The sequence below is a fragment of the Cheilinus undulatus genome, linkage group 18 (genome assembly GCF_018320785.1).
Source record: "Cheilinus undulatus linkage group 18, ASM1832078v1, whole genome shotgun sequence".
Taxonomy (NCBI): Eukaryota; Metazoa; Chordata; class Actinopteri; order Labriformes; family Labridae; genus Cheilinus; species Cheilinus undulatus.
Window position 1 is genome coordinate 13,733,262 of NC_054882.1, and position 10,558 is coordinate 13,743,819.

The 10,558-nt window shown below is 39.3% G+C and overlaps 1 long non-coding RNA gene across 3 annotated transcripts in view; it reads right to left on the reverse strand.

Moving 5' to 3' along the window:
- Nucleotides 1-10,537, reverse strand: part of LOC121526311 — a 74,958-nt gene extending 64,421 nt beyond the window's left edge. For 2 of the 3 annotated variants that reach the window (XR_005993303.1, XR_005993304.1), the window contains exons 1-3: nt 10,421-10,537; nt 8,544-8,622; nt 8,095-8,160 (exon numbers count right to left, since the gene is read on the reverse strand). This is a non-coding gene — a long non-coding RNA (uncharacterized LOC121526311). The remainder of the gene's footprint in view (nt 1-8,094; nt 8,161-8,543; nt 8,623-10,420) is intronic. The other variant, XR_005993305.1, reaches the window with a different exon arrangement.
- Between the last annotated feature and the right edge of the window lie 21 nt (nt 10,538-10,558).

Genomic DNA, 10,558 nt, shown 5'->3' on the forward strand with positions numbered 1-10,558 from the left:
GTGGTACCGGTAAGTGTTTAAGCTTTGTCTCTTGTGCTTTCTTGTTTGTCAGGAGCCTTACCACGCTATCCCAGAAATTGCATTTAAAACAATGGCATCATGTGCGCTTCATAGGCAGATATTCCTTTACCAAAAGGGTATTAGATAAACGTAAAATGTTTGTTCATCTGAGGACGGTTTATTCCAAAAAACTCTGCAGACTTCTGGTTTAAACTGCATCTCCTATGGGGGTGACTGTTTACCCAGTGCAGATTTACCTTGGATGAACCAAAGTATTTGGCTGCGGGTAGACGTGGGCGAGAAAAGGAGAGATAGAGAGACACAGGGATAGAGACAGAGGGAGGGTGGAGGGGGGACAGGGAGAGGGATAAAGAGAGGTAGAGCTACAGAAACGGAGAGGCAGAGACAGAGAGAGAGCGACCTGTGTGAGCTATCTGAGTAGACTGAGCAGTAAGAGGTTGATTTATAATTAGAGTGAATGTCTGTTCAATACCCCTGCTGTTTTGGTGATGGCTCCATTGCACAGAGAGGCGGCTCTGCTGCTGTGAACTTAATTTGAATTCTGAAGCACCACGCTTCTTCCAGCATTTGCTGATAGCTTTGTATGTCTGAGAAAGAAGATATTACACAAGATTTTCATTTCAGGATGTAATACACATCTTGCTGTAGTCATTAAAAGGCGTAGCATATCAGCATGAACTCTGGTAAAAGGATTTAAGTCTTTTATCTAATTTGTTTGGCCAGAGTACAGCTGGAACAAATTACAGTACATTTACATGCTGTTAAGTGTTGTTACTTGATTTACAGCTATATAGAAATAACGAGAACTTTTTCTACTTGCCTGCAAAGGAAGCAACAAAACCGTTAGTAATTTAAGATTGAAATTTCTTGCAAATTTCTGAAGGAATTTTTAGATTTATAACAAAATATTAAGGACATCTGAAGTGCTATGCTCCTTTTATGTGCTTCTGGAATGTCAAAAAGAAATGGAGAAAATATAAGATGAGTTCAGCCTGCATAGTTGATAATTTATCAATTTGAATTGAAGGTTAATAATGAAAATTGATCCTTTTTCTATTAGCTCACATTTAATTCCAGGAAATTTGCTTTACATCAGTGATCATCAACTGGCAGCTTGAGGGCCTGACAGGCCCCCCACATGTCCCATGCGGCTCCTAACATTATCAAATTCAGAAATATGCAGAGGAAAAATTGTATTGACGTGTATCAGGTTTGTTTTTATTTAATTTCCTACATTTCATCCAGGAACACTCTTGGCACACACTTAACCAGTTATGGACAAATTTTGATGAAATTTTCAGGAAATGTCAGAAATGGCATAAGGAAGGACCGATTAGATTTTGGGACTGATCTGGATCACCGTCTGGATCCAGGAATTTTTTAAAGGATTCTTTACTATTGGGAGATAGCGATAATGGCAGAGGTCTGCGCTCTCTGAGTGCTTTTCTAGATGCAAAATGGATGTACAGTTTTACTTGGCAGGAAGGCTCTGCTCTAAAGGTGCTCCCTGGGTTAGTCACCACCATGTTTTAAATTTCCAGGGAGCCGATGGCTAGAAACCCCCATGGATAGATAATGCATACTGAATACAATAGAATTAGTTGAAAAGCAATTAATCCATAGTAGCATGAATCTGAATATGAGGGTGCAACAAGCTTTATGCTATAAATGAGGAGGCTGGGGTGGAGGAGGTGAAACTTTGCCAGCAGCAGCAGTTTGGTGCATCAACATTAATGCAAGCAGAGATCAATGAGAAGGAAGTCATACTGTATTTAAATGGACAACTGTGTTGATTGGCTGTGGGAGCTGGGAGGCGTTTAATTGGGACGAGGTGGCTGTCAGCTGATCACAGCTGGGTGTATGACTACTGTGTTCTGCACAAACTAATGCTGAGCTTCATCTATAAAAAAACTTTTTTAGAAAATAAGTCTGGATTGGTTTTAATGTTTGTTCCATTTAACAGAAATCCGCCTGCCATTATTAGCAAATATGATGCCTGATAAACACAGTTTTACTAGTTCATTATTGATGAAATGTCTTCTTTTCTTTTGACTTCCTGTTTCTTGCACATCTTTCCTACAAATCAGGAAACATCATATTAGCATCAAACTGAGTGTTGGAGAACATAACAGCCCCAGATATATTCAGCTCAAATATTACAATCACCCCTTTGTGGCTGGCTACTGTATTGGTTCTGATCTCTCTTTTAGAGGCTAAAAATAGCATGCATTTAAAAGAAAAGAAAATATTCTAAAAACATGTAGATTAGAACCAAATTCCTAAAGAAGCTAGGCATTAGTTCGTGCAGAACATGATAGTCATTCGCCCAGCTGTGATCAGCTGACGTCCAACTGATCACAAATATCGCCTCCCAGCTTCCACAGCCAATCACATCTCTATCTCTCAACACAGTGATCCATTTGAATATGATGTACTTCAGACTAATCTCTGCTTACATTAATACTCATGCACCATACTGTTGCTGCTGGCAAAGCTTCACCTCCTCCACCCCAGCCTCCTCCTTCATAGCCTAAAGCTTATTGCACCCTCATATTCAGATTCAAGCTACTATGGATCAGTTGTTTTTTAACTAATTCTATTGTATTCAGTACGCATTGTCATAAATGTGTCCATCCATATGGGGGTTTCTAGCCATCGGCTCCCTGGAAAGCCAAAGCATGCTGCTTGACTAACCCATCTTTAGATCAGAGCCTTCTCTGCCAACTAAAACGGTAGATCCATTTTGTAATAAAATGTTTTATTTATCATGTTTTTCATAATCTAAAACCACATGTATGGTTCATAAACATCTGTGTGCCACCAAAGGAGCAAATAGGAAGATGAGAGCAATTTAGAGCTTGTGTAAAAGTTCTCAAACAATCTAACTTCAGCAAACATTTTGGCCTAACCATTCATTGGCATTTTTTTATACTTTACTAAATGCAAGCCTTAAAGAACAAATCACAAAAAAATACATCAAACTCTCTGCTCATTTTGCCCTGAGGAGTAAAGAATGAATAAACAGTTGTCTCTGTTTGGGCAGATAAGGTCACACCAGACATCTTAAAGAAGTTGTTTTCCCTTTTATTTAAATATTTTTATAATAACTATGGTTTATGAAACATGAAGCAGAATTTAAAAGGGCACCACAGTACTATAATAAAAAGTCTATTTTGTCAGGCAAACACCTCTTTATCTTCTAATAGTGACAGGAAATACCCTCAAGCAAAGAACGGATTTTCATGTTGAAGAAATAATGATTGAACCACTGACCAAAATTGGGTGTAAATTATAACCCTTTTCTTCAACTTGTTTTCAACAAAAACCCAAATAAACAAAACAAGAATGATCCCCTCAAGGGGTTTGCCTTGCCAACCAGAGATGATACCCACAGTTTTAACAACAGAGAAGAATAAATTACCCTTAATCTATCTCTGTTTCTTTGCAGGTTATGTCACTGCAGGTAGGGCCTGCAGAACTAACAGGTGTGCAGGGAGACAAGGATAGAACTCTAATAGCAGATGAAATTGTTCTCTTAAACAGTAACAAATCAGGGATGCAGGGATGCATGACATTAGTATCAGCAGGTCTGTTGATATTTACAATCGATACACTGACTATGAAAATCTGCACATATCAGCGGTAAATATTGGCTCTACGAATAAATAAGTGAAGTTTTAGACTGGACAAACAGACCTAGTTCAGCTGAAGTCTTTCTCTTCATTCATTATCATTCCTTAAACTTTAACCCCTCAGATCACCTACTAAAATCAGTCAGGGATCCAGGGATACCCAAACCAAACTGAATGCTGTGTTTGAACCATTGGGGGTAAAAGCACAATCATTGTATCTTTAGAAACGTAACACTCTGAAGTTTCTTCACAAACTGTCAGACTCACTGCAGTTGCTTCTGGTATTGCGTAATACAAAACAAGCTTATTTTTTTCCCCCCATCTGAATTTGTATGGCGAAACAGAGGTCTGTAGATGACTGTGGCTAGGAGGTAGGTATTAGCTGGAAAACTCAACTGGACTACAGCATGAAGCCTTTGCTAGTTTGGGTTCAAAGCTGATAATAGAACAGAAAATAGGGATTTTACACCTGTGTAAGTGTGGCTTTGTTTCTCAAAAACTGACGCGAACAGCACGACATGGAACATCTTTCGAAGAGTGATTTCATGCAAGGCATGCATCTTTTTGCACAAGAATAGGAGTTTTGTATTCTATATCAAGTTGAGAGATTGAAGATCCAGAGAGCGGTTTGTTTTAACTGACACACTTCCAACAACAAAAAAAGAGACATTTTTGTTATTTTCATTGACTCTCACTGAAGGTGGCAGACATCTTGTTTAGTGTTCATGGAGAAAGAGACTCAATAAAATCTGAGCTATAAAAAAATTCACAGGAAGGACTCACTAAGGGGTTCGATAAAGAATTAAATTGATCAGAATTGATAATGGCATCGATAGCAATAAAATATTATCAATTCCTATCCCCAATTAGATGATCAGGAAGCATGTCTGTCCTATTTCAAAGAATTGCACATTAACAGAGAATAAGCTGATTTTATCCCAGTTAGAAGTGTTTGATGCTAAAGGTATTGGGTACGAATCTTTGTAAAACATGTGCCTGCTCCTAATTTAATGGCAAACCACCTGACAGCTGTCTGGACCACAGTGTTGGACCGGGCAACCTGCAGTGCCATCCTTAGAGCCACATCACGAGCATGATTCCACCACCCACATGTAACATCCTGGCTAAAAAAGACACTAACGCTGAACATATTTCAAGGTTATAACCTGCACCTTTTGGCTAATTTACCAAGCAATTAGCAATGTTGTTTTCAACACTTCATCCAACGTGCTTACATAAGGCATCAGTGATAATGCTGTGGACAGTAATTGAGCACACCTGGAGACACTGCGTGTACCCAGGTATTTGCTTGCAGCATCATATTCAACAGCTGTAGAAGAACATGTTGAATTTTATTAGGAGTTTACTGCCATTATGTTGACAACATGAAAATGCCAATGACTATATGCTAAGTTGTTGAGGGAATGCTGTCATGAATTAAACCAGTCGTTGCCAGCCAAGAGGTTTGTTTGTCTGTTTTTGGAAACAGCTCCAAATAAAAACTGCCTGTCAAATTTAAGTAAAATTTCTTTGTGTATGTTCTTGTGAGTGCTCAGGCAAGCCTTCAGCATGTAAATACACTGGAGATATATGAAGTCCTCTGTTATTAAGGATTTGAGAGTTGGCTGCTTTAGCAATTACACTAAAGAATGTGTGCATCTGTCCTGTTCTTCAAAGAGGTATATAAACAAGACTCAAGACGACTGTTGGAGATAAATGAGCTTTACATCCTTCCCATCATTAGCTGTCTCAAATCTAATTCAAATCTCCAGGATAGTTGGCTCAAAAAAGAAAATGGTACCCTTTTGCACCTAATAAAAAGCACACAAATTAACCCACATCCTCATATTCTAGAGGAAACTGCTGGTTACAGAAGGGCATCTGAATACTTCAACAAACTCCGGCTTTCAGTGCAACTTTCACACCCAAACTTAAATTATCAGTATGTCACGCCATGTAGGATGTGGATGTATATAATTCTGCAAACATGGTCATTACTGAGGTGTCAGCATGAACATCTTGCCTTATCATCAACGTGATAATTAAAGCTCATGCAATTAACCTCCCACATTCAAGCATTATTCATAAAGCTGAATGCATCACACTACACCTTCAGGTGTTTGCCACATAGATGGCTTGTAAAGTTTGCAAGCTTCCATATGATTACAGATTCCAACTTTTTTGATCAGTTACTTTTAAATATGCTTTCCTATAAAATTCAAGTTCATCTTAAATGGAGAACGATGGAAGAGATGTTTGAGATACAAGTGCATGGCTGTTAATATATCATTAGTAATCAAAAACCATATGGAGGCATCATTAAAATATGAAAGCAATAGAAGAGTAAATGTCAGAAAAACAGCTTGTATGTAGGAGGAGTGAATGTCATATAAGCTTTGGGTGATGTGAACATTTTCTCACTTTTTATTACTGCTATGCTTATCTGAAGAATTACTAGATATTAATAGGTTTTAACAAAGAGGTGTCTGATTTTAATTAGATGAAACCCACTTTGAGTTCAGGGGAAATTATGATTATAGAGCTTCAACAGCAGCAGTGAAATAATAAAGTAATTCTATTCACATGATTATCAGAATTATAGCAACGGGATAAGGCCGGAGCCAGTGACGTCAAATGCAGAAACTCAGGAACAAAAACATAATTTTCTATGAATAAAAAAATTAATATTTCCTCCAGTAAAATCTGCACTGCATGAGCCAATAACATTTCTGTTTGACAGTTTTCTACTCAACAGGGATTGTTGAGTACAATCAATATTAGACCTCTGGGGCTAAAAAAAAAATCCAATACAGATTATAGAGGGAAAAAATACCAATAAGGCTAACACTATGAGTTTCTGAACTCCTGATACACCAACTCTGCAGCTATTTTTTAAGTAAAAAAAGACACTTGTGGGCCACATGGCAGTGCAGGGGTTGGCACTGTTGCCTCACAGAAAGAAGGTTCCTAGTTCACCCAGTCAGGGCCTCTCTACATGTGTGGGTTCTCTCCGGGTACTCCAGCTTCCTCCCACCACCATAGACATGCTTGTTAGGTTAACTGGTGACTCTAAAATGCCTGTAGGTGTGAGTGTGAACGTGCCTGGTTGTCTGTCTCTATATGTCACCCCTGCAATTGACTGGAGACCAGTCCAGGGTGTAGCCTGCCACTTGCCCAGTGACAGCTGGGATAGGCTCCAGCCCCCTGCGGCCCCCAATGGGATGAACCATGTTGAAAATGTATGGATGGACAGGATACTTGTGCCATTCTGAATGATTAAGTGCTCAGTGAAGAAATCTCTAAACCCAGTCATATCCGCCCAAACAAGTCAAGACTGTGCAGTGCAGTGGGCAGGACAAACCAAACACTTTACCAGTGTTGTCAATTGGGAGCCCCCCTTCACTGGTGTTTTGATCAGTTTGTCCCAGAGTCATCCCCCTCCATGCCAACAGACTTTCTTTATCTAACCTACCAACCACACGGCCATCACAGCCCAAACTGCAGTGCCACCTTCAACAGACCCGGGCTCTGCAAGATCCAGGTAGTGACAATGCTGATACTACCCACCGTAACACATGACTCATAACTGCCACCACAAAAAGACTACTGTTTCTGATAAAGAACTGAAAAGATGAGAAAGAGGACAGGCAGAGAAAAGTATGTCGAGCAAGCTTAGCAAGTGGCCAGGGGAAGTAGAGATGGGGTAAGGTCAGCTGCCTTGACTGGAGTTGGCACTCATCCCACCTTACTACAGTACGTACAGCCATAGAGATCTCTACGGGCAAATTAGAAAAAAAATGTTTTTGTTATTTTAAAATGTGATTTTGTTGAGGCATATTAAAGAACAACATGCCTATCTGAAAAATATACTACATTGGCCCTTTTATAGTAAGGCTCTAGTTAGAAATACTAAATAGGAAAACAACCTGAAGGTATTTAGATATATTTTTTCTTGTAGCGCTGTGCTACATAGCTTATACACCTCAAAACAACCAATACATAATCTGCTCTGTGCCTCTTGTGCTACAAATGACAAAAATAGTGTCCTATTGTCGTAAACATGGCATAAAGGAGTTCAAATAGTTTCTGTATTCTGCATGCTGATTTTGAAGTCAAATCTGCTAGCTGCTGCAAGTACATTAACTCACATTCATATTTACCTCTTATTTCATGTTTACTTTATGTTGTTTAAAAAACAGCAGCACTACTGAGTATTGAGGTTTTAAGTGCAATACACCAAAGGAAACTACCCAGATCACTTGTGTTATCTATGAGTGGATTTTGGGAGCATACATCAGTTTATAAAAATCAAAACATCACCATGTTTCTAGTCTATAGGCTTATCAATCCATGTACATTAGTTCTTAAAATCTTCATAGCCCTACTTCTAAGTCCAACCCAAATGTTTTCCAGTTTAGAGGGCTTGTAATACTTTTCTTACCTTTAACAATGGACAGAGACATCCTTGAGAAAGTCTTTGGCAGTTCACAGATCTTTCAGCACCCCCCTGAGAAGATGAGAAATATCCAGACACCAAATTTTTGAAAACTGTAACACTTTACAGGATTCACCCCAAGAAACCTTTCAGTTGAAGAGTTAATCTAACAATTCTGTCTTGGTATGCTATAAAATAAACTCAGCTAGCAGCTAATTGTCTCATGGTATTTTACAGTGAAGGTCAATGTTTTATTGCATAAATGTTAAAGACCCAAACTATCTGTTTTACCTGTGAGTGGACTTTGAGAGCATATCTCAATATATAAGAGGCAAAACTTTACTGTGTTTCTTTCTATAATGTGTCTAAGTTCAAATATATCAGTTGTTAAATTGTTTTTAGCCCCACTTCTAGGTCCAACCCAAATGTTTTCCAGTTTAGAGGGCTTGTAATACCTTTCCTACCATCAATAATGGGCAGAGGCATCCTTGAGAAAATCTCTGGCAGTTCACATCATCATCTTTCAGCACCCACCTGAGAAGATGAGAAATATCCAGACACCACATTTTTAAAAACAGCTGTAACACTTTACAGGATCCACCCCAAGAAACCTTTCAGTTGAAGAAGTAATCCACCCATCCCGACTTACACTATGAACAAAAGTATTACTATGAACAAAAGTATTTGGCTGTCTGACCATTACACCAACAGGGACTATAATGACATTGTATTCATATGTGCACTTTAATATGGAGTCCCCCCTTCTGCAGCTATAACAGCCTCCACTCTTCTTGGAAGGATTCCCACAGGAGTGTTTCTGTGGGAATTTGAGCCCATTCATTCAGTAGAGCATTTATAAGGCCAGGCAGTGATGTTGGATGAGAAGGCCTGGCTAATAATCTCATAATCATCATCATAATAATAATAATAGTAATAATAATAATCATAATCTCCATCATCTCCAGTTCATCCCAAAGGTTTGAATGGGTTTGAAAGGGATCTGTGTGGACCAGTCAAGTTCTTCCACAGTGAACTCATCCAACCACGTCTTTATAGTCCTTCTTTGTGCACTGGGGCACAGTCATGTTGGAATAGAAAAGGGCTTTAGCATAGCACTGACCAAAATGTCTTGGTATGCTGAAGCATTCAGATTGGCCTTAACTGGAGATAAGGGGTCTAGCCCAAACCCTGAAAAACAGCCCCATAGCATTACTCCTCCTCCGCCAAACTCCACTGTTGCACAATGCAGGCAGGCAGGTAAGTTTCTCCCAGCATCCTCCAAAACCAGACTCACTCATCTGACTGCCAAACAGAGAATTGTGATTCATCCCTCCACAGAACACGTTTCCACTGCTCCACAGTCCAGTGTGCTTTACACCACTCCATCTGACGCCTGGCATTGGACTTGGTGATGTGAGGCTTGCACGCAGCTGCTCAGCCAAGGAAACCCATTCTGAAAGCTCCTTCTGCACAATTTGTTTATATAAATACCAGCGGAAGTTCAGAACTCTTCAGCCATGGAAATAGCAGTGTTGGAGACTTCAGTGCATCATATGCCTTAGCAGTTGTTGAACCCACTCTGCAATTTAACATGGTCTTCCGCTTCGTGGCTTAGTTGCTGTTGTTCCTCAACACTTACACTTTCTAATAATATCACTTACAACTGACTGTTGAATATCCAGCAGAGATTAAATTTCACAAAGTAATAAGCTCTTCAGAACGACCCGTTTAGTATCACAAATGTTTGAACATGGAGACTGCATGGCTAGTTGATGACTTTGTCCACTTGTGGTGACAGCTCTGATTAAAACACCTGAATTCACAATTAACAGGTGTGGCCAAATACTTTTGTCCATATAGTGTATAATGCCATAAAATAAAGTTAACTTGCTGCTGCTTTGTTATGGTATTTCACAATCAAAGTTATTGTTTTATCTAACATGGGAAATTGGTTTTTAAATATAATGTTGATATTTGGTGCTTAAGCTTTGACCCCTCAGCTCACATACATTGAACAAAGTCGGCAAAGTAAACAGTGAGGAGTAACCTTGATAATAGGGTTAACACAGACATGTAGACTCTAGCCAAGTGGGTCAACAGCATGAACAACATGACTGCACTACTTTGTGAAGAGGACATGGAGGCGACATGGAGGAAACATCCGTAGAAAGGCTAGTCTATAACTCTCATTCAAATATTGGCTTTTATATACAATAACCAGCAGCAGAAATCTTCCCACTTACATAGAAATAAGCTCATTCAAAGTTAACTCACTTATATTACCTTAAAAAGCGCATAACGTCTGTACTGAAAATTAGCTTAAAGAACGTACCTAGCTTGTTTAGCTAATGCGTTTGCTGCCCCATGGTGCAGGAGAGCCTCCCATTTACAGGCCACTGGTCTCTGTCTGTAGTCAGTAGAGGTGGCGTTTGAGTTTGACAGCTGGTAAGGGAAACGTTTGACCTATTGG